The 24876-nt window shown below is 45.0% G+C and overlaps 1 protein-coding gene across 9 annotated transcripts in view; it reads right to left on the bottom strand.

The window, feature by feature from the left end:
* The window catches only part of GPBP1 (GC-rich promoter binding protein 1), an 86326-nt gene extending 68862 nt beyond the window's left edge, over positions 1-17464 (bottom strand). For 2 of the 9 annotated variants that reach the window (XM_024246758.3, XM_024246759.3), the window contains exons 1-2: positions 15381-17464; positions 12914-13865 (exon numbers count right to left, since the gene is read on the bottom strand). The gene's annotated coding sequence lies outside the window, so the exon portion shown is untranslated. 9 annotated transcript variants of the gene reach the window in all.
* Between the last annotated feature and the right edge of the window lie 7412 nt (positions 17465-24876).

Below are 24876 nucleotides of genomic sequence, written 5' to 3'. Positions count from 1 at the left end.
CATCTCTACTAAAAATACAAAAATTAGCTGGGGACGGTGGCAGGCACCTGTAATCCCAGCTACTCAGTAGACTGAGGCATGAGAATCACCTGAACTGGGAAGTGGAAGTTACAGTGAGCCGAGATAGTGGCACTACATTCCAGCCTGGGGGACAGAGCAAGACTGTCTTCCAAAAGAAAAAAAAAAAAAAATTAGCCGGGTATGGTGGTGCATGCCTGTAATCCCAGCTACTTGGGAGGCAGAGGTTGCAGTGAGCCAAGATCACACCATTGTACTCCAGCCTGGGCAACAAGAGGGAAACAAAAGGAAGGAAGGAGGGAAGGAAGGAGGGAGGGAGGGAGGGAGGCAAGACAGAAAGAGGCTTGTACAAGTCTAGTAGCAGTGGGATATAAATGAATACATTCAAGAGATTTTGAAGGTAGAACACATAATTTGCTAATGGATTAGATGGGGAGAAAGAAGAAATCCAAAGATGATTCCCACGTGTTTTAGCTTGAATAAATAGGTAGCTGTTGGAGCCATAATGAGATGAGAAAGGAGAGAGAGTATGGGGCTAGGAAGTAAGACTGTAGTTTGCCTTTTATTTTTTTTTGAGACGATGTCTCGCTCTGTCGCCCAGGCTGGAGTGCAGTGCCACAATCTCGGCTCACTACAACCTCCGCCTGCCGTGTTTAAGCAATTCTCGTGCCTCAGCCTCCCGAGTAGCTGGGATTACAGGCACCCACCACCATGCCCAGCTAATTTCTGTATTTTTTTTTAAGTAGAGACAGGATTTCACCATGCTGCCCAGGCTGGTCGCAAACTCCCGAGCAATCCACCCGCCTCAGCTTTCCAAAGTGCTGGGATTATAGGCGTGAGCCTCCACGTCCAGCCTGAGCGTAGCACTGAACGTTAAATTTTACACGTAGAGAAGTCAAGACGGCAGTTAAGTTATAAGCCTGGAATGTGGGGAGAAGATCTGAACTGGAAATTTAAACGAGATCATTTGCATAAATATACCTTTTAAAGCTATGGTATCATATCACAAATTACACAAGTATTATCCCAAGAGTGGAATGCATGTGCTTCAACAATTTTTTTTTTTTTTTTTTTTTTTTTTTGAGACAGAGTCTCATTCTTTCGCCCAGGCTGGAGTGCAGTGGTGTGATCTCAGCTCTCTGCAACTTCCACTTCCTGAGATGAAGCGATTCTCTCGCCTTAGCCTCCTGTGTAGCTGGGACTACAGGCGTGCACAATCATGCCTGGCTAATTTTTGTATTTTTTGGTAGAGATCGGGTTTCGCTGTGTTGACCAGGCTGGTCTCAAACTCCTGACCTCAAGTGATCCACCCGCCTCAGCCTCCCAAAGTGCTGAGATTACAGGCATGAGCCACCAAGCCCAGGCTCGATAATTTTAAATCTGTCATATATACATATATATACACATATATATAACATATACACAAATACATTATACATATATATATATCTAGTTTCTGCTGCTTCTGTCCCTTCAATTTATACTTACCTATGTCCTCCAATTCATAATCTCTCCCTCCTGGTTGATCATATGATACGGTCTTCAACCACTACCACCTGTGACCAGCCACAACACCATTGTCTGTATTATTTTACAATTTTAAAGCATTTAGCATTCATTATTTCACTTGACTTTAATAACAACAACTCTGTAAGGCACTATTTTATAGAGCAAGAATTAAGTCATAAAGACTATGTTGGCCAATATCACATAGCTATTATATAATGTAACAGATGGCATGAAACCATTAATTCAAATTCAAGGACTCTTTTTATTCTGTATTCACAGAACTTCACAACAAACTATATGGACAGAGGAATCTTACATTTTTGCCTTGTTCACTAGAAATTCCCCAGCACCAACGATACCATAGGCACTCAAACATTTCCTGAGGCAAAGGAAATCTCTAGCACATAATTAGCACTCGAGAGAGAAGAGTCCCAAATCCACTGTTGAGATAATATATCATAGTAAATAAGTTGATACTTTTACATCCTACTTTCTCATTTCCAGTATAGAAATGTTGTCATTTTCTAAGTATGCTCAAGTATGAATTAGATATCTAACATTCCAAGCCACTTAAAAGAAGATTGATATACGAATTTAAGATGACATTATTTTGCAACAGGTCTTACTTCACACACCCACAAAAACAATTTCCCTGTTGCTCCAAATTTCCTATAAAATATTTTAGAAAATGTAAGACATTCAATGTTAAAACAGAAAAAAAAAATCAAATACTATTTTATTTATGGACTAGCATTCCATGGAATTAGCATAATACATACACATACATACATACACACACACACACACACACACACACACACACTTCTCTCTCTCAATGAGTCCAGAAATAGACACACGCAATTTGATTTTCATCACAGAAATTTCAAGGTGATTCAATGGGAAACAAAATCTTTTCAACAAACGAAACTTGCACAACTGGACATTTACACGGAAAAAAATGGGGGGTGGTCACAGTGGCTCTCGCCTGTAATCCCAATACTTTGGGAGGCCAATGCAGGACGATCCCATGAGTCCAGTAATTTGAGACTAGTCTGGGCAACACAGTCAGACTCCGTTTCCACAAAAAAAATTTAAAAATTAGCCAGGTGTGGTGGCACACACCTGTAGTCTCAACTACTCAAGAGGTTGAGGTAGGAAGATCATTCCAGCCCAGGAAGTCAAAGCTGCAGGGAGCTGTAATTACACCACTGCACTCCAGCCTCGGTGACAGAGCAAGACCCTGTGTACCCCACCCCCCAAAAATTGAACATCTTTTTATCACACCACATGCAAAAATTTCAAAATGAATCAAAGACCTAAAAGGTAAGAAGGAAATTACAAAACTTCTACAAGACAGGAGAAAACCCTATGACCTTGGGTTAGGCAATGATTTCTTAGGACACAAAAGCACAAACCATGAAAGAAAAAAAAAAATTTTTTTTTAACAGAGGCAAGGTCCCGCTCTGTCACCCAGACCAGAGTGCAGTGCCGCAATCATAGCTCACTACAGCCTTGAACTCCTGGGCTCAAGCAAACCTGCCACCTCGGTCTCTCAAGTAGCTGAGGTATGCCACCATGCCCACTTAATTTAACTTTTTTGGAGAATAAGCGTCTTAGTGTGTTGCCCAGGCTGGTCTTGAACTTTCGGCATAAAAGGATTCTCCAGCCTCAGCCTCCTAAAGTACTGAGATTAAAGGCATGAGCCACCAGGCATTTTATTTCAGTATTTAAAATTTTTGCTCTTCAAAAGACACTATATCAAGAAAATGAAAATAAACCACAGTCTGAGAGAAATTATTTGCAAAACATGTATCCAAAATACATGAAGAATTCTCACAATTCGTTACGACAACCCAATTTTTTTTTTTTTTTTTTAAAGACAAGGTTCACTCTCATCATCCAGGCTGGAGTGTAATGGTGTCATCTCCACTCACTGCAACCTCTACCTCCTGGGCTCAAGCCTCCGGAGTAGCTGGGACTGCAGGGGGGCACACCACTGTGCCAGGCTTACTTTTATACTTTTTGTAAAGACAGGGTTTCACCATGTTGCCCAGGCTGGTCTCAAACTCCTGGGCTCAAGCGATCTGCCCACCTCGGCCTCCCAAAGTGCTGGCATTACAGGCATGAGGCACCATGCTCGGGCCCCAGTTTTTTTTTAAACAGGCAAAATATTTGAACAGACACTTAACCAAAACACACGGAAAGATGCATCATTATTAGGGAAATGCAAATTAAAGACATAATGCTAATTCCAACTATACACAATGGTTAAAATTTAAAAGACATAACCAGCGAGGCACAGTGGCTCAAGCCTGTAATCCCAGCACTGTAAGAGGCTGAGGCGGGCGGATCATCTGAGGTCAGGAGTTCCAGACCAGCCTGACCAATATGATGAAACCGTTTCTACTAAAAATACAAAAATTAGCCGGGCATGGTGGCATGTGCCTGTAATCCCAGCTACTCAGACGCTGAGACAGGAGAATCACTTAAACCCGGTAGGCGGAGGTTGCAGTGAGCCGAGATCGTGCCATTGCACTCCCGCCTGGGCAACAAAAGCGAAACTCTGTCTTTAAAAAAAAAAAAAAAAACTAACCAAAGATGGTTGCCAAAAACAAATTTTAAAGAGGGCCGGTGATAACAACTAACACGCATTGCTGGTAGGAAGGCACACAATTCACATGACCCGGGCAGTTCTGCTAGGGATTTTCATATGAGAAATGAAAACTTAAGTCCACACCAAGTCCTATGCACAAGTGTTCCTATTCACTTTATTTGCAACAGCCAAAAATTGGAAACAAACAAAATGTCTCTGAACGAGAGAACGGATAAACAAATTGTGGTATAACCACACAAGAAAATACTATTTAGCAATAATAAAAATCAACTAAGATGTCCCCACAGGGAGTTAATAAGTAAAATGAAATAAAAAGATCAACTACAATACATGAAACAACATGCATGAAAAGCTAATCCACTGTATAATTACTTTGACATTCCAGAAAATATCCAATACGAAAGGACTTCGATACTAAACAGACTGGGACTTTACAGGGACTGAGGATGATGGGTGAGGACACAAGGTAACTTTTTGGGGTGATGAAAATATTCTATATTCTGATTGTGCAGTTACACAACTGTATACACTTTAAAGAATTTTCTTGTTATTGATGCAGTTTGGATGTCTGTCCCATGAGACATCCAACGTGATACCCAATGTTGAAGGAGGCACCTAGTGCCAGGTGTTGAACTGTGCAAGCAGATCCCTCCTGAATGGCTTAGCACCAACCCCTTGGTGATGAGTTCTTGCTGATAGTTCACCAGAGAGCTGTTTAAAGAGTGTGTGGCACCTCCCCCCTCACTCCTGCTCTCTCTTGCCATGTGACATGCCTGCTCCAGCTATGCCATTATTGTAAGCTCCCTGAGGCCTCACCAGAAGCCAAGCAGCTGCCACTACCAAGCTTCCTACACAGCCTGCTGAACCAAGAGCCAATAAAACCATTTTTCTCTATAAATTATCCAGTCTCAGGTATTTCTTCAAAGCAACACAAAAACAGACTAACAAAGTTATGTACATTAAACCCCAATAAACTTAATTTTTTTTCCCCTTGAGACAGTGTCTCAATCTGTCACCCAAGCTGGACTGCAGTGGCACAATCTCGGCTCACTGCAACCTCCATCTCCCAGGTTCAAGTGATTCTCCTGCCTCAGCTTCCCAGTAATTGAGATTACAGGTACACACCACCATGCCCGGCTAATTTTTGTATTTTTAGTAAAGACAGGGTTTCACCATGTTGGCCAGGCTGGTCTCAAATTCCTGGATTCAAGCGATCCACCAGCCTCAGCCTTCCAAAATTCTGAGACATGGCAGAACCCCATCTCTACAAAAAACAAAAAATTCGCTGAACATGGCAGCACTCACCTGTGGTCCCAGCTACTTAGAAGGCTGATGTGAAAGAAAGGATCACCTGTGTCTAGGAGGTCCAGGCTGCAGTGAACTGTGATGGCACTACTGCCCTCCAGCCTGGGTGACAGAGTGAGACCCTGTCTCCCAAAAAAAAAAAAAAAAAAAGAATTCATATCCCCCCCATATTAAAAAATATTAGCTATCAACTCTTGAAATGTTAATTTTAATACAAAAGCATAGAACAGTATTTCCCTTATACTACACTTTCATCGTAATTTTTTTTTGAGATGGGGGGGTTCTCGTTTGGTGCACAGGCTAGAGTGCAGTGGTACAATCATAGCTCACTGCCATCTTAAATTCCAGGACTCAAGTGACCCTCCCACCTCAGCCTCCCAAGTAGCTGGCACTACAAGGCGCACTACTGACCTGGGCTAATTTCTAAATTTTCTGTGCTGGATTACAGGTATGAGCCACAAGCCAAGCCCAGATTCTCAGTTTCGGAGAAAGAATAACTTAAAAAGTTGTACATATGTATGTATATATGTATGTTTTTATTTATTTAGAGACAGAGTTTTTACTCTTGTCACCCAGGCTGGAATGAAATGGCATGATCTCGGCTCACTGCAACCTCTGCCTCCTGGGTTCAAGCGATTCTCCTGCCTCAGCCTCTCAAGTAGCTGGGATTACAGGCATGTGCCACCATGCCCAGCTAATTTTTTGTATTTTTATTAGAGACGGGGTTTCGCCATGTTGGACAGGCTGGTCTTGAACTCCTGACCTCAGGTGATCCACCCACTTCAGCCTCCCAAAGTGCTGGGATTACAGGCATGAGCCACCATGCCTGGCAACTAAGAGTTTTAAAAACTTATTTCTGCATAAAAAGTGTAGGAAAAAAATTTAAATATGGCTTTAAAATATATTTTGAAAACTGAATTAAGAATTAAAAGGGGCCAAGCGCAGTGGCTCATGCCTGTAATCCCAACAGTTTGGGAGGCCAAGACAGGAGGAACACTTGAGATTAGGAGTTTGAGACTAGCCTGGGAAACATAACAAGACTCTATCTCTAAAAAACATAAAAAAATTAGCCGAGCATGATGACATGCGCCTGTAGTCCTAGCTACTTGGGAGGCTGAGGCAGGAGGACTGCTTGAGCCTAGGAGGTCGAGATGGCAGTGAGCCGTGATTGCACCACTGCACTCCAGCCTGGGTGGCAGAGTAACACCTTGTCTCAAATAAGAATTAAAGAGAAGAAGCCGGGTGCGGTGGCTCACGCCTGTAATCCCAGCACTTTGGGAGGCCGAGGGGGGTGGATCACAAGGCAGGTGGATCAGGAGTTCAAGACTAGCCTGGCCAACATGGTGAAACCTCATCTCTACTAAAAATACAAAAATTAGCTAAGTATGGTGCCAGGCGCCTATAATCCCAGCTACTCATGAGGCTGAGGCAGGAGAATCACTTGAACCCGGGAGTTGGAGGTTGCAGTGAACCGATATCGCGCCACTGCACCCTAGCCTGGGCGACAGAGTGAGACTCCATCTCAAAAAAAAAAAAAAAAAAAGGCCAGGCACAGAGGCTCATGGCCATAATCCCAGCACTTTGGGAGGCTGAGGTGGGCAGATCACTTCAGATCAGGAGTTCAAGACCAGCCTGGCCAACATGGTGAAACTCCATCTCTAATAAAAATAGAAAACTTAGCCGGGCCTGATGGCAGGTGCCTGTAATCTCAGCTACTAGGGAGGCTGAGGCAGAAGAAGCGCTTCAGCCCGGGAGGCGGAGGTTGCAGTGAGCCAACATCATGCCACCGCACTCCAGCCTGGGCAAGAGGGAGACTCCGTCTCAAAAAATTAATAAAATAATTAAAGGGAAGAAAATGGAAAGACCAAAAGCACTGCACCCACCAAGCTGTGAACAAAATAATAACTAAAGAACAAGAAACCAAGTGACATTATCTTGTACATAAAAAGATGCAGAAACTAGCAATTATTTGCAGGGTTATACAGCAAATCTGTTAACTATTCTGATGGGTGGGACAGCTGACAAAATGGGAAAAGCAAGCAGGTAAAAACTGAAAAACAGAGTCACAACTACAAAACAGTTTACCAGTAACTATTAACATTTTGTTTTTCAACATTTCTGTTGAAGGTAATGGACCTACTTTCCAGAAAAATGCATTGAAATGCCCATAAAATTATCAATTTCAAAGAATTCTCAGAAACCACTGCTCGGCCGGGCATGGTGGCTCACACCTGTAATTCCAGCACTTTGGGAGGCCGAGGCGGGTGGAACACCTGAGGTCAGGAGTTTGAAAAGAGATGTATTCCCTGCCCCCGCACCCCCCCCCTTTTTTTTTTTAATGTTCCCTAGGCTGGTTTCAAACTCCTGGGCTCCAGTGAGCCTTGTGCCTCAGGCTCCCAAAGTGTCAGGATAATGGGCATAAGCCACCATGCCCTGCCCCCTCACCCCTTTTTTAAATAGTATTTTGTATGTCAGAGGTTCTTTTTTTTTCTGAGACAGTCTTGTTTTGTCACCCCAAGCTAGAGTGCAGTGTCACGATCACAGCGCCAAAAATTCCAAGGCGTCCGGCCTTTTCTCTTTAATTCTTATTCGTTTTTGAGGCAGGGTGTCACTCTCTAACCCAGACTGGAGCACAGTGGTGCAATCACCGCTCACTGCCATCTTGACTTCCTAGGCTCAAGCAGTCCTCCTGCCTCAGCCTTCCAAGTAGCTAGGACTACAGGCACATGTCACCATGCTCAGCTAATTTTTTTTATGTTTTGTAGAGATAGAGTCTTGTTATGTTTCCCAGGCTAGTCTCAAACTCCTAATCTCAAGTGTTCCTCCTGCCTTGGCCTCCCAAACTGTTGGGATTACAGGCATGAGCCACTGTGCCTGGCCTCCTTTAATTCTTACTTCAGTTTTCAAATTATATTTTAAAGCCATATTTAAATTTGTTGAGGTGGGTGGATCACCTGAGATCAGGAGTTGGAGACCAGCCTGGCCAACATGGGGAAACCCCATCTCTACTAAAAATCCAAAAATTAGCTGGGTGTGGTGGTGGGCACCTGTAATCCCAGCTACTTTGAGAGGCTGAGGCAGGAAAATCGCTTGGACCCGGGAGGCGGAAGTTGCAATGAGCTGAAATTGTGCCATTGCACTCCAGCATGAGTGACAGAGCCAGACTCTGTCTCAAAACAAAATCCCCCAAAAAATCTTTACATCTGTATTACACTTCACAATTTTTCTAGATATTCCATATCCTAAACCAACTTCCCTTCCAAACCCTCAGCCATGACCCTTTTTCTACATCACTACCTTACCTGGATCTAAACTGTTACCTAAACATTGTTCTAAACATTGATGTAAACATTGATCTAAACATTGTTACCTAAACGTTTGATAAACATTTTTATCAAAAGAGAAACAGAAAAGATGGTTTGGTTAAACAAAGTTAAATAATCTGACCAGGTGCAGTGGCTCACGCCTATAATCCCAGCACTTTGGGAGGCTGAGGCAGGTGATCACCTGACCTGAGGTCAAGAGTTCGCGACCAGCCTGGCCAACATGACAAAACCCCATCTCTACAAAAAATACAAAAAATTAGCTGGGTGTGGCAGCGGGGACCTGTAATCTCAGCTACTTGGGAGGCTGAGGCATAAGAATCACTTGAACCCGGGATGCGGATGTCACAGTGAGCGGAGATTGTGCCACTGCATTCCAGCCTGGGTGACAGCAAAACTTCGTCTCAGAAAAAAAAGTTAAATAATCTGGCCTGGTTTTAAAATCTATCCTCACTTGCTTATTTTACTTTCAGATTAGAAGTCCTCCTCAATTATCCCTTTCTTGTAACTCTCCCCAGTTTTTTTTTTCCTGCTCACTCTTCCTGTTCTTTCTCCATTACTCCTCCCTTCCTCAATTTTAACATATCAGCAGCTTCAAGCACAAAAACCCAAGTAACTATTTCAATTCAAAAACAGAGACAAGGGGCCGGGCCCACTGGCTCACACCCATAAACCCAGCATATTGGGAGGCAGAGGTGGGCAGACATCTGAAGTCAGGAGTTTTGAGAACAGCCTGACCAACATGGTGAAATCCCGTCTTCTAAAAATACAGTATTAGCCAGGCCTGGTGGCACATGCCGGTAATCCCAGCTACTCAGGAGACTGAGGAAGCAGGAGAATCGCTTGAACCAGCGAGGCAGAGGTTGCAGTGAGCCAAGATCACGCCATTGCACTCCAGCCTCGGCAACAAGTGCGAAACTCTGTTTCAAAAAAACCCAAAAAAAAACAAAAAACAAGAGACAAGGTAAAACAAAGCTATGCATTTAGCTCCATGCCTGCAGAAACAGGCTATGGGTGAAAGAAAAATACAAGGCCAGGCACTGTGGCTCAGGCCTATAATCCCAGCACTTTGGGAGGCCAAGGCAGGAGGAACCCTTGACCCCAGGAGTTCGAGGTTGCCTGAGCTACAATCGTGCCATTACACTCCAATCTGGGTGAGAGAGCAAGACCCTGTCTCAAACACACAGACACACACAGACACTTAATTTTAGCTAACCAAAGATATCACCCAAATAGTTACTGCAAACAGCAAAACAGTAGTATCTCTTAGTTTATTTCCAAACTCCATTAGCAGTCTGTAATCAACATCAACCAAAGAGAAGCAGTACATGAAAAGAAAAAAATATCAAAGATAATGTTCAAATAAATGAATTAGTGAAGTAAAATCCCCAAGAAGGCAGTGTAAGTATGGCATAGTGCTGAGTATGTGCTCTGGAGTCAGACTGCTTGAACATTTATTTGGTCAAGATTACAATTCTAACAAAGTAACTTTCTCCCAATCTCAGCCTCCCTAAATCCTAATTTCCTCATCAGTACCACAGTGACTATAATAGTACTTTCCTCACGGGATTATTAGTTAAAATATGCCACATAAATTACACAGCAAAACATATGACACCATCATCCTCTATAAATGTTAGCCACTATGATTATTATTTTTAGACCTACAGTTTAGAAAGAGAGAAAAAAGGAAAATATAAAGAAAAGAAAAAAGGAAAAGTGGTGTAACTTCTGGGGAAAAGCAACAGTCCAGCAATAGTTCCAATTACCAACAGGTGGAACTATTTATTTCCATCTCCAGAAAATAAAATACTGAAAATATCTATCAAAACGTTCAAGTAAATCTGTCCTTGAAGAACTGCTGTAAGCAAAGTTGATAAATGTTACAGACTATTCACAGATTAAAGTTAATTGTTAAAAACTCTGATCTCTGGAATAATCTTTATCCTGACACTACTGCTTAGAGTAACAATATCAGTAATGGCAATTTAGAAGAAAACAAGGCTGGACGCAGTGGCTCACGCCTGTAATCCCAGCACTTTGGGAAGTGGAGGCGGGCAAATCACCTGAGGTCAGGAGTTCAAGGCCAGCCTGACCAACATGGTGAAACCCCGTCCCTACTAAAAATACAAAAAATTAGCCGGGCGTGATGGTGGGCACCTGTAATCCAAGCTACTTGGGAGGCTAAGGCAGAATCTCTTGAACCCAGGAGGCAGAGGTTGTAGTGAGCCGAGATTGCGCCACTGCACTCTAGCCTGGGCACTCGACAGAACAAGAGTCCGTCTCAAAAAAAAAAAAAAAATCACGAATAATAAATATTATGTAGTTTTCTAGGAAGAATGATCGTTTGACTCCAGTTCGACTTAATCATATTTAAGATGCATATTCTTAAGTAACTTGAAAAGTCATTGAATTGAGGAATGAACAAAATACAGGCTCTCCCAAGTGAAAGGGTGTGGAATGTTCTCACCAATTTTATAAATCAAGGTAGACACTCAATTAGAATTACTACACACAGGTCTGACAGAGAAAACACATATAACCTAGTCTATTATGACAAAGGGAATTACTGAACTCTCTAATATCAATTTCAGAGAAGAAAAACTCTCTATTTTACATTTACTACCACTTTCACTCTATGGAAGCTAGCAGGATTCAACAGTTTAAGGCAAAAAAAAAAAAAAATTGGTTCAAAATAAGCAACTGACAAGTTATTATGTTAGGCCATCTTGGTAAAGGGTCCAAAAATTGCCATCTCACCCGGGCGCGTGGACTCAGGCCTATAATCCCAGCACTTTGGGAAGCCAAGGTGCGAGGATCACCTGAGGTCAACAGTTCGAGGCCAGCCTGACCAACAAGGTGAAAACCCGGGTCTCTACTAAAAAAAAAAAAAAAAAAAAAAATTAGCGGAGCGTGGTGGCAGGCACCTGTAATCCCAGCTACTTGGGAGGCTGAAGCAGGAGAATCGCTTGAACCCGGGAGGCAGAGGCTGCAGTGAGCCAAAATCATGCCATTGCACTCCATCCTAAGCAACAAGAGCGAAACTCGGTCTCAAAAAAAAAATTAGTTTTTCGTCTCAGAAAGACAATTAATTGAAATAGCCTCTAATTTTAGTTATACTCATGCGTTCACCAATATTAATTGCCTAAAAATTAAATTTTGTCATTAGTCAAAGAGGAAAAAAATTAAATTTTAGTGTATCTCTTTAAAAAACACTAAATGCCTATGATTCACTCAAAAATTAAATGTATTAACTAATGGTAACTAAAAACACCGTTTAATCCTGAAAAATACAAACATTAAAAGATAACTCTCCCAACTGTCAAAACTATTTCTATTATAGCAATTAATAATTCACAACTTTTAAAAAAAAAGCTTTGCCTATAAACTTAGGCCAGCATAACCTCTTGAGTGAAAAAAAAAATGTATACTCATATTTTCTTAAGTTATTTTAAAGGTTCTTATTTCAGCTTGCTCAGTTCCTCTGAGCTTCTGGTCCTGGTAATACCCTCTTTTTGAAAGTAAAGAAATAATTTGAAATACAAAACCATTTCAACAAAACTATTTCAAAAACTTAATTTCTATAACGCATTAATATGTTAGGAACAGCTATGCCTTAAAACAAGCTAGGTCATGAAATACATTAAGTACTACTACCTGTAATATAACCAAACTATGTAACTCCAAATGCAACACTAAACTGCATTTGGAATGCAGTCTAAACTCACATTTGGAAAGTCAACTGGCTATCAAGGCACACGCATTTAGAATGTAAACTGGCTAGGAAGACACGTGGTGAATTATTTGTTGCATTTTTTCCTACCTTTCTACCACTATGAATGAATCTTCAAAGCCTAAGGCAATATATACTGGCCATATGAATTTAGCTTTTTACTTAAAAAGCACAAAAACTTGTAGCTTAGGACGGTTTGAATCTGAAAAATTCCTAAGCCTTAAACGTTTTTTCTGAATTTCAGTTTACTCAGACAATGGTTAACAGTTGTTTTCAGACTGTCAAGGAAACTGAAACCAAGCAGTATTACTGCAAGAAACTGAAAGGCTTCCAAGAATAACATAGGATAAACTCGACTCTCACTACAGTTTACAAATGAACATTTGATTTGCTCACCATAATAGTACTTACAAATTCCAACAGGACTGCACAGGAAGGTGTTGGTTTTTTCTCTGTAATCTTTGTTTTCCAGTTTGTATTTTTATTTTGTATCCTCTGAAATAATATCGAAGTTCTTTGAAGATACTTAACCTATGACTATTTGACATAGAGTTACTTCAAGTCAGCTACCCATACTTCTGTTTTAAAGTTTTCATATGGCTATCTCCCGAATTAGCCAAGTTCTTTAGATTTAAGATCAAAGTCTTCTTTATTATTCCATGTACTTGCCACTGTTGTACTTGTCCACTCCAGATGAAATATCCAATTTACGAGCCAAAAAGCAAAAACAAAAAGAAAATTTCACATCTGAAGAGCATTCCTAAACATTAGCATATACAGAGACACACATAGCTATCTCAATACTACCATGCTGCCGGAAAACTGCAACATCTTAAATTTCCACGTAAATAAAAGATAAAAGGAAAAAAACTCTGTATTCTTTCAATGTCTTCATTCAGAAAAAGTGTCCCAATGTGACACGAAAGAGCTGAAGTCAAAAATTCCTAAAACTTTCAATAAAGGTAAAAATAAACTGCCATGAAACTTCAGCAATACTCAGTCATTTGAAACTGCTGAAACTACTCAGTACACAAATCAACGTCTCTCAGTTTCGGCTGAAGAACCCCAACAACGGGGTGGGGGAAGGGGAGGCAAAAATTACCACCAGCTGAAATACTGTAACCAGTTATATAATCCGTTTGAACCAAAATACTGAAGAAATGCTGCCTGGGTCTTTTTTAAGTAGCTTGCTGAATTGTTCACTACTATCAATTCACTTCACAGACGATTCTTGCCGATTTTAATAAACTTCTGGGGCAAAATTATCCAAAAACACTGTAAATCCAAAATGGCCACTTAAAATATCCGGGGCCTTTTACACAAAACCTAGAAGATGATCTTCGTATCTGAGTAATTCAATCACCTGTAAAAGTTATAAAAAAAATTATATACTGAGTTTTGATTTCGAGCTAAAAAAATCAATCCCCAACTTAAAAAGTCAACCTCTGGAGAGAAAATCACTTCTATATAACCCTACAGGAGCCTGGAAAAGGGCTTACCCAAGCAAGCACCCGATAAAAGTCTACTGAATGAACAAGACATCGGAGTAGAGGGAGGGAAAAACGGTAGGTGACGGTATTATGGAGGGCAAGGACAGATTTCACCTGGGAAGGGGTGCACATCCCATACTGGGGAATTATATAAGCAAACCTTCTTATACTTCTTGAATAAATGTTAAAACTATGAAATTGGCACATATCTTACAAAAGATCTCCAACCCTCTTCGATGGACCAAGGAAAGCGAAGACAGGTGTGCTGCCACGGAGCATTAGCAAATGTAACTCAGAGGTAAGTGTAAAGAGAAAGAGGCTCCCTCCAAATCAGAACGTCTACTAGAGGAGGCATATTCCCCCCAGTAAGGCCAGAAAGGTGAACTAGAAGTAGGGCAAACCCACTTCTTAAATTCTCCCGAGGAGACTTCCCCACTTCTGAGGGAGCAAAGGGCTTGAAGGTGTAGGTTTCTACTTCCTTGAATTAAGAAAACAGGTTTCTCCCAAAACTGAGGGGGTGGAAGGTACAGGGCCCTTTTCGTAAACCAAAGAATGGTTCTCTCCCAAAAAAGCACATGTCCCCTCAGACCCCACAGGACTTGGAGGAACAAAGTAGCCTTCGCCCCAGTCCACGGCAAGTGCCACGGACCTGGGAGAGGCGGGGAAAGCTGAGGCGCTGCTGAAGAAACCGCCGAAGGCCACAACTCGGCCTCGACTCCCTCAGCCCTGAGAGGGGTAGTGGTGCAAAAGCAGGCGGGCGTGTGCGAGAGGCCGGGGGAAGGCAGGCCGAGCACGGAGGGCGTCGGACTCGCTCCCAGCCTCCGCCAAACGCCAAACACCCCCCAACCAAGCCGCCGGGGGTAAACCACCCACCCCCTCCTCACAACCACCACCTCCGCTCCACCCGGGCCGAGTCAATAGCTAGAGGGACCTATCTGCGCCTCCCTCCCCTCTCACTCCTTGCTTCTCGCCGCCCCTCCGTCGGCGGGCAGCCTCACACCTCGCGCCACCAACGCGGCTCCCGACCCCTCAAACCCCAACACGGACACGGGCACTCCCCTCCTCCCCCGGGCTCGGGCGTGGAGCCTAGAGGACGGTGTTACCTTCTGCCCCACCAGAGGTGCCCCTGGCCTGGGGGTGCCGCCGCGCCTGATCCCGGGAGAAGGTTTTCGGTACTTTGAATAATCCCCTTTTGCCGCTTTTCCCTCCCCCACAACCAGTCTCAGTCCCAAAATGGCGCCGACCCGATCCGCAATGTTCTGGGCCAAGTCTCGCGAGATCGTGGACAGTGGCGAGGCGGGGAAGGAACTAGAGGGGTTGAGAAGGGGGGGAAGGCGGGGCGAGGAGAAGGAGGGATAAAGGGTGTGGAAGAAGCGGTGCGAACGAACCTACTGGGCGGGACACCAGGAAGAGGGCCTCCACCGGAGAACCTTCTGGCCCAAGCAACCGTTCACGCCGCGGTCAAAGAAGCTCCGCCCTCTACGTCGGGCGCCTGGGGGGAGGGGGAGAAGGCGTGGCTAAGGCTGGGGGCGGGGCTTCGAGGAGGCCCCGGAGCAGGGGCGCGCGGGGGGCGGTGGCTCCACGCGGTGACGTCAGGAGCAGCTGGAGTCGGGGATTACCCCCTGCTGCTGACGTGAGGACGGTGAACAATCGGGAACGTTCGGTGGAAGGGGGAATTCCCCGCCGCTCCCTGAGGAGCCCCTTCTCCCTCACCTACCCCCGCCCGGAGCTGCCTCGGAGTCCGGACTGGTGGGGCCGCGCAGAGGGCAAGAGGGGGGTGCTGCGCCGGGAAGCGGCCTCGCAGGCTCGAGTGGCGCGCGCGGCAGCGTCTTCCCCAGCTCTAAGCTCCCGAAGCCGCGCCGCAGCTCCTCCGAGTTTCAATCTGCGGAAGAGGCTGCGGCGCACGCCCTTAGCCGGGTACCGCGCTCGGGCCTAGGTGAATCGGCGCTCCCACGGCGCCTATGCCCAGCTCTGCGCAGGCGGAACGTCTGCCGAGCGGGCGCTGGAGCGGTAGGGCACGCTGAGGGGATGCTCCACCGTGGCGTGCGAACGCGGACTGTGTCAGGCATGAGAGGTGCACACGGGAGCCCTGCGGCGGAGGAAAGCAGACGTGCGGGGAGCCTAGCCCAGACTCTCAGAGGGTAGAAATGGCTACTAGGTATAATCGTGCTAATTATTTTTCTTTCTACTAAATCTGCAGTAGGTGAATTATTTCAACAGCCAGAGTATCAGAACCACAGAGCCCATTCGAGATTTTAAAAAATCAGTATTATGGTGTTCACAGTTGTTTCTCTAATTGTGACACCTTTTCGCCTTATAACCGTAGCCTCACTTTAACACCTGGGAAGTTGGCATTCTAGGAGAAAGAAAAATCACATTTGTTTAGAGGGAAGGTGGGGGGAGGTTGTCTCAAAGAGGGAAAGTGGAAAATAAAGATATTTGCCTGTTCGCCCTCCCCTAAGCCACAAGGACTTTGTAGCGTAGAAATTTTACGGTAGTTGTACATGCATTATGGGGTTTGTAGTTTAATGGAATGTTTCTAAAAGATACCTGAAAAATGGGTGGAACGTAAACTCACCAAAATTTACCGTCCCCAACCTTTTGTTTTAATCTTTATCGGGAGTTGGCCACTTTAAGCAATTAATAATGCCCCTCTGCGGGGCAAAGGAAAGGGAATTAACACTTGCTGGATGCCTTGCCCGTGCCAGGCATTTTAATGCTTGTATCACCCTATGGGGTGGGTACTATTTTGCAGATAAGGAAACGGGATGACATTGACGTGTTTAACGTTACAGAATATGGAAGTTGGGCGCCACAACTTGGCTGTACCACATTTAAACTCAAGTCTGTTAGGGGCTTGATCCACTTTCTTTTCTCTACACCACATTGTTTCCGTATAAGCAACTTATGTGTTGGTAGAGGACCTGCTCGTGCTTTTATTTGTAAGCATGATATCAAACCAAGAAAAAATAAAGGACACAAAAGAAAAAAAACCCAAGGATAAAACTGATAACTTGGACACACAATTTGTGCCTTTCATGTGACAGAAGACACTATAAAGTCGAACAATTGTAATAAATCACAAGCAAGTTAATATTTATATTCGGTTACCATCCTTAGCGTATGTTTTATTTGCATAATAAAATATAAAGAGCTCTTACAAATTATTAAGAAAAAGATAACACCCACTCTTTTAAAAAGTTAAGGGCGGACCGGGCGCCGTGACTCACGCCTGTAATCCCAACACTTCAGGAGGCTGAGGCTGGAGGATCACCTGAGGTCGGGTGACCAACACAGCGGAAACCCCCTCTCTACTAAAAATACACATATTAGCTGGGCGTGGTGGCGGGCACCCATAGTCCCAGCTACTAGGGAGGGTGAGGTATGAGAACCGCTTGAACCCAGGAGGGATACGTTGCAGTGAGCCAAGATTGCACCACTGCACTCAAGCCTGGGCGACACAGTGAGACCCTGTCTCAAAAAAAAAAAAAAAAAAGGTTTAGCTCGGGCGCGGAGGCTCACGCCTGTAATCCCAGCACTTTGGAAGGCCGGGGCGGGCGGATGACTTGAGGTCGCGAGTTCTAGACCAGCCTGAACAACTGGGAGAAACCCCGTCTCTACTAAAAATAACAAAATTAGGGCGGGCGCCGTGGCTCACGCCTGTAATCTCAGCACTTTGGGAGGCCAAGGTGGGCGGATCACGAGGTCAGGAGATCGAGACCATCCTGGCTAACGTGGTGAAACCCCGTCTCTACTAAAAATACAAAAAAAATTAGCCGGGCGTGGTGGCAGGCGTCTGTAGTCCGAGCTACTCGGGAGGTTGAGGCAGGAGAATGGCGTGAACCCGGGAGGCGGAGCTTGCAGTGAGCCGAGATCTCGCCACTGCACTCCAGCCTGGGCAACAGAGTGAGACTCCATCTCCAAAAACAAAACAAAAAATATATATACACAAAATTGGTCTAGGAGTGGTGGCTCTGGCTCACGCCTCTAATCCCAGCACTTTGGGAGGCTGAGGCTGGCGGCTCACCTGAGGTGAGGAGTTCAAGACTAGCTTGACCAACATGGTGAAACCCTATCGCTACTAAAAATACAAAAATTAGCCAGGCGTGGTGGTGCACGCCTGTAATCCCAGCACTTTGGGAGACCCAGGCGGGTGGATCACTTGAGGTTAGGAGTGTGAGACCAGCCTGGTGAAACCCTGTTTCTACTAAAAATACAAAAAATTAGGCCGGATGCGGTAGCTCATGCCTGTAATCCCAGCACTTTGGCAGGCCTAGGCGAGTGGATCACCTGAGGTCAGGAGTTCGAGACCAGCCTGCACAACGTTGGCGAAACCCAGTCTCTACTAAAAATACAAAATCAGCTGGGCTTGGTGGCGAGCGCCTGTAATCCCAGCTACTTGGGAGGCTGACAGAGAATCACTTGAACCCGGAAGGTGGAGGTTGCCGTGAGCTGAGATCACGCCATTGCACTCCAACCTGGCATTGCACTCTAGCCTGGGCGACAGAAAAAAAAAAAATACAAAAAATTAGCTGGGTATGGAGGTGGGCGCCTGTAATCCCAGCCACTTGGGAGGCTGAGGCAGGAGAATTGCTTGAACCTGGGAAGCGAAGGTTGCAGTGAACCAAGTGGAGCTGCACTGCAGCCTGGGCAGCAGAGCAAACCTCCGTCTCAAAAAAATTTTAAAAAGGGCATGAATAAGCTAGCTGGGGGTGTGTGTGTGTGTGTATACATACATAACATATGAGGGAATTTAATAGTTATACGAAAAATTATCGCACCTCACTAGAAATCAGAAAAACTGAAAATAAAATTAACAGTAATATACCACTTTCACATAGCAGACTGACAAAGATTTTAAAAGACCAAAAACCTGGATAAGGATATAAGGAATTGGCCAGGCGCAGGGGCTCACGCCTGTAATCCCAACACTTTGGGGAGGCCAAGGTGGGTGGATCATTTGAGGTCAGGAGTTCGAGACCATCCTGACCAGCATGGTGAAATTCCGTCTCTACTGAAAACACAAAATTAGCCGGGCATGGTGGCGGGTGCCTGTAATCCCAGCTACTCCGGAGGTTGAGGCAGGAGAATCGCTTGAACCCGGGAGATGGAGGTTGCAGTAAGCCGAGATTGGGCCACTGCACTCCAGCCTGGGCAGCAGGAGCAAAACGCTGCCTCAGAAAAAATAAATAAATAAATATAAGGAATAGGCATTTATTTGCATTAACCATATCAAGAATGAAACTCTTGATATGTGCAAGCCTTTCTGGAAGACAGTTTGGCTTTCATAAAAATGTCAAAGCCTTTAAGACACCCTTTGGGCAGTTATCTTCCTCCTTGGAATTTATATTAATAAAATAATAGGAGGCCAGGCGCGGTGGCTCACGTCTGTAATCCCAGCACTTTGGGAGGCCAAGGCGGGTGGATCACAAGGTCAGGATGTGTCCGGAATTGGTGGGTTCTTGGTCTCACTGACTTGAAGAATGAAGCCGCGGACCCTCGCGGTGTTTCAGTTCTTAAAGGTGGGGTGTCCGGAGTTTCTTCCTTCTGGTGGGTTTGTAGTCTCGCTGGCTCAGGAGTGAAGCTGCAGACCTTCACAGTGAGTGTTATAGCTCTTAAGGCAGTGCGTCTGGAGTTGTTCATTCCTCCCACTGGGCTCGTCGTCTCGCTGGCTTCAGGACTGAAGCTGCAGGCCTTGCAGTGAGTGTTACAGCTCATAAAAGCAGTGTGGACCCAAAGAGTAAGCAGTAGCAAGATTTATTGCAAAGAGTGAATGAACAAAGCTTCCACGCTGTGGAAGGGGACCCGAGAGGGGTTGCCACTGCTGGCTCGGGCAGCCTGCTTTTATTCTCTTATCTGGCGCCACCCACATCCTGCTGATTGGTAGAGCCAAGTGGTCTGTTTTGACGGGGTGCTGATTGGTGCATTTACAATCCCTGAGCTAGACACAAAGGTTCTCCACGTCCCCACTAGATTAGCTAGATACAGAGTATGGACACAAAGGTTCTCCAAGGCCCCACCAGAGTAGCTAGATACAGAGTGTTGATTGGTGCATTCGCAAACCCTGAGCTAGACACAGGGTGCTGACTGGTGTGTTTAAAACCGTGAGCTAGATACAGAGTGTTGATTGGTGTATTTACAATCGCTGAGCTAGACATAAAGGTTCTCCATGTCCCCACCAGACTCAGGAGCCCAGCTGGCTTCACCCAGTGGATCCCGCACCAGGGCTGCAGGTGGAGCTGCCTGCCAGTCCCACGCCATGTGCCCACACTCCTCAGCCCTTGGGTGGTCGATGGGACTGGGTGCCATGGAGCAGGGGGCGGCGCTCACTGGGGAGGCTCAGGCCACACAGGAGCCCACAGAGGGTGGGAGGCTCAGGCATGGCGGGTTGCAGGTCCCGAGCCCTGCCCCGCGGGAAGGCAGCTAAGGCGCAGTGAGAAATCACCGGTGGGCTGGCACTGCTGGGGGACCCAGTACACCCTCCGCAGCCACTGGCCCAGGTGCTAAGCCCCTCATTGCCTGGGGCCGGCAGGGCCAGCTGGCTGCTCTTAGTGCGGGGCCTGCCAAGCCCACGCCCACCCGGAACTCCAGCTGGCCCGCAAGCGCCGGGTGCAGCCCCAGTTCCCGCTCGCGCCTCTCCCTCCACACCTCCCTGCAAGCTGAGGGGGCCGGCTCCGGCCTTGGCCAGCCCAGAAAGGGACTCCCACAGTGCAGCGGTGGGCTGAAGGGCTCCTCAAGTGCCACCAAAGTGGGAGCCCAGGCAGAGGAGGCGCCGAGAGCAAGCGAGGGCTGTGAGGACTGCCAGCACGCTGTCACTTCTCAAGGAGTTGGAGACCAGCCTGACCAAGATGGTGAAACCCCCTCTGTACTAAAACTGCAAAAATTAGGCTGGGCGTGGTGGCTCATGCCTGTAATACCAGCATTTTGGGAGGCCGAGCCAGGTGGATCAGGTTAGGTCGGGAGTTCAAGACAAGCCTGACCAACATGGTGAAACCCCATCTCTACTAAAAATACAAAAAATTAGCCGGGCGTGGTGGTGGGCGCCTGTCATCCCAGCTACTTGGGAGGCTGAGGCAGGAGAATCGCTTGAACCCTGGAGGTGGAGGTTGCAGTGAGCCGAGATCAAGCCATTGCACTCCAGCCTGGGCAACAAGAGTGAGACTCCGCCTCAAAAAAAATAAAAATAAATAAAACTACAAAAGTTAACCGGGCATGGTGGTGGGCGCCTGTCATCCCAGCTACTTGGGAGGCTGAGGCAGGAGAATTGCTTGAACCCAGGCAGCAGAGGTTGCAGTGAGCCGAGATCACACCATTGCACTCCAGCCTGGGCGACAGAGCAAGCCTCCATCTCAAAGAAAAATAAATGATAATAATAATAGGAAAGGTGTCCAACAATTTATGAAGCTGTTCATTGACAACTTGTTTAAAACTCTGCACAAAAAATAGGCTGGTCCAAGTGCAGTGGTGTTTAAATAATAATCATAGTAATAGGAAAGGTGTCCAACAATTTATTGAGCTGTTCATTGATAACTTCTTTAAAACCCCACACAAAAAAATAGGCTGGTCCGAGTGCAGTGATGTTTTCAACTAATTGATGACAACTGGTTACAGATTTCTTTGTTCCTTCTCCACTCCCACTGCTTCACTTGACTAGCCTTAAAAAAAAGAAAATGAAAGAAGAAAACCACAAAAAAAAGAGAAACAACCTAAAAGTCTATAATAAATTGACAAAGTAAATTATATTACATCCATAGAGTGGAATATGAAGCCATTAATAATGGTATTTATTAAAAGATGGTCACATGAAAAGATGCTCACAGCATACTATTAAGAAAAATGGGCTGGGCGCGGTGGCTCACGCCTGTAATCCCAGCACTTTGGGAGGCAAAGGCAGGCAGATCACAAGGTCAGGAGTTCGAGACCAGCCTAACCAACATGGTGAAACCCCGTCTCTACTAAAAATACAAAAATTAGCTAGGTGTAGTGGTGCGCACCTGTAATACCAGCTGCTCAGGAGGCTGTGACAGGAGAATGCTTAAACCCGGGAGGCAGAGGTTGCAGTGAGCCAAGATTGAGCCACTGCACTCCAGCCTGGGCAACAGAGTGAGACTCAGTCTCAAAAAAAAAAAAAAAAGAAAGAAAGAAAAAAAGAAAAATGAGAGATAGATTACAAAACTGTATATATAATATCCCATTTTTGTCAAATAAAAAAGTATAATCAAAGGAAAAGTTTTGACAGACTAGAAACAAAATGTTAACAATGCTTATTCCTAGGTGGCAGACTAATAGAAGATCTTTATTCTTCATACTTGCTAAGAGCATATATTACTTTTGTTTGAGATGGAGTCTTGCTGTCACCCAGGCTGGAGTGCAGGGACGTGATCTGGGTTCACTGCAACCTCTGCCTCCTGGATTCAAGTGATTCTCCTGCCTCAGCCTCCCGAGTAGCTGGAATTACAGGCATCCACCACCACGCCTGGCTAATTTTTGTATTTTTGGTAAAGACTGGGTTTTACCATGTTGGCCAGGCTGGTCTCGAACTCCTGACCTCAGGTGATCCACCCACCACGTCCTATCAAAGTGCTGGGATTACAGGCGTGAGCCACCATTCCTGGCCTACTTTTCTAATTATAGAAAGAAAAAAAGCTACATCTGTGCCCACCCTGAGGGGACTACAAAAAAATTTAAGAAAAATTTTAAGAAAAAAAGCTACAGCTGGCCGCATTGGCTCACGCCTGTAATCCCAGCACTTTGGGAGGCAGAGGCGGGGGGATCACAAGGTCAGGAGTTCGAGACCAGCCTGACCAACATGGTGAGACCCCGTCTCTACTAAAAATACAAAAATTAGCCGGGTGTGGTGGCACATGCCTGTAATCCCAGCTACTCAGGAGGCTGAGGCAGGAGAATCACTTGAACCCGAGAGGTGGAGGTTGCAGTGAACCAAGATCATGCCACTGCACTCCAGCCTGGGTAACAGAGGGAGACTTCGTCTTAAAAAAAACACAAAATACAAACAAACCAAAAAAAACAGGTTGGGGGTGGTGGGTTGGTGTCACCATGTTCAGCTTAGTTTTGAAATTTTTATTTTATTTTTTATTTTTATTTATTTATTATTTTGAGACAGGGTCTTACTCTGTTGCCCAGGCTGGAGTGCAGTGATGTGATTTCAGCTCACTGCAATCATCACCTCCCAGGCTCAAGGGATCCTCCTATCTAAGTCTCCTAAATATCTGGGCCTACAGGCACATGCCACCACACTCAGCGAATTTTTTTTGTATTTTTGGTAGAGACAGGTTTTTCCATATTTCCCAGGCTGGTCTCAAACTCCTTAGCTCAAGCAATCCTCCCCCCATCAGCCTCCCAAAGTGCTGGAATTACAGGCATGAGCCACCATGCCCGGCCAAATTCTTACTTTCTTTTAGAGATGTAGGTCTCTGTTACCTAGGCTGGTCTGAAATTCCTGGCCTCATGCTGTCCTCCTGCCTTGGCCTCCGAAAGGGCTTGGATAATAGGTGTGAGCCACTGCACCCAGCACTTCAGGAGTTTTTATATTAACTGCTGGAGAATTTACTACATGCTTCTTTTTATTTAATTTAATTTATTTTTTCTTTTATTTATTTTTTTTTTTTGTAGAGACACAGTCTTGTTGCCCAGGCTGGTCTCAAACTCCTGAGGTCAAGTAATCCTCCTGCCTTAGCCTCCCAAAGTGCTAGGATTAAAGGCATGACCCACCACACCCAGACTTACTACATACTTCTTAATCCAAAGAGATGCATGGGTTGACAAGAAGTATTCCGCCCTGCTCCAGTTTTGGGTGGCCCAGTTTCCCTAATTGGCACTTCCACCTCTGTGCTTCTCCCTCTGTACTAGAAGGTATATGCAACTACACACAGCATGATCACAATTACCAGCAAAATTTAAAAAAAATTTTTTCTAATATGTGACTTTCGAAACGCTGCCTCTATAAATGGCATTTATTGTTTTAAACCTACAGCAAGAATGTAAACATGTACATTCTTGTAGGTAAGGTGAAGAATATATTTTGTAGTGTTTCAAAAGAGTGGTCTGTTTCAATAGGTTGTATCCTTTGTCTCTAGAAACGGAAAATAATATAGGGAACCCTGGAGGTTGATTCCCTGCACCTTGTTAAAGACTGAGTGACACAAGGAGAAACCCAGTCCAGCGCCAGGCTACTTTGCTCCTTCCTGATCCTATGTAAAATGAACATGTGGGACCATGGTTAGGAGTATTCTGTTTGTTATGTCCTCTAGACATGACAACATACACTGCAACCCCAACTTCCTGTTTCTGTCTAATACGCTCTGGAGTGAAAGGAATGAAGTATGGCCTATGAATGGTTGAAGAGAAGGGCAAACACAGGTGGTGGAATTTCCCTCTTATTTCTCCTCTTAGGTTTGTTTCCAAGTTCATTTTTGCATAGCATCTTCCACTTTTAACTCTGGTTACCCATTTTAGGAAGGAAATCCACCATATTTTTCAGAAACTTGATTGAATCCATAGCTTCCCAGTGTAACTAAGTGGCAACCCTCCCAACCACTCTACTTAAATGAATTAATATTTCTCATAACATTGAGTCTAATTGTCTAATGAGCATATAGGGATACAGACAAGCTAAATGACACGGTCAAAAGCCAATCAAAGGAAATGGAGATAGAAGTAAAACTAAAGATTTCTCATTTGGGCGGGGTTGGGTGGCTCACACCTACAATCCCAGCACTTTGGGAGGCCGAGGCAGGAGAATCCCTTGAGCCTAGGAGTTTGAGACCAGCCTGGGCAACATAATAAGAACCCGTCTCTATTCTAAGAAACACTTTTTTAAGAAGATTTCTCATTTTGGTGTCTAGTATTGAGTTTTTAAGTTTC

This window comes from Pongo abelii, chromosome 4 (genome assembly GCF_028885655.2).
Source record: "Pongo abelii isolate AG06213 chromosome 4, NHGRI_mPonAbe1-v2.0_pri, whole genome shotgun sequence".
In the NCBI taxonomy this organism is placed as follows: domain Eukaryota; kingdom Metazoa; phylum Chordata; class Mammalia; order Primates; family Hominidae; genus Pongo; species Pongo abelii.
This window is presented reverse-complemented; position numbering and strand designations above follow the sequence as displayed.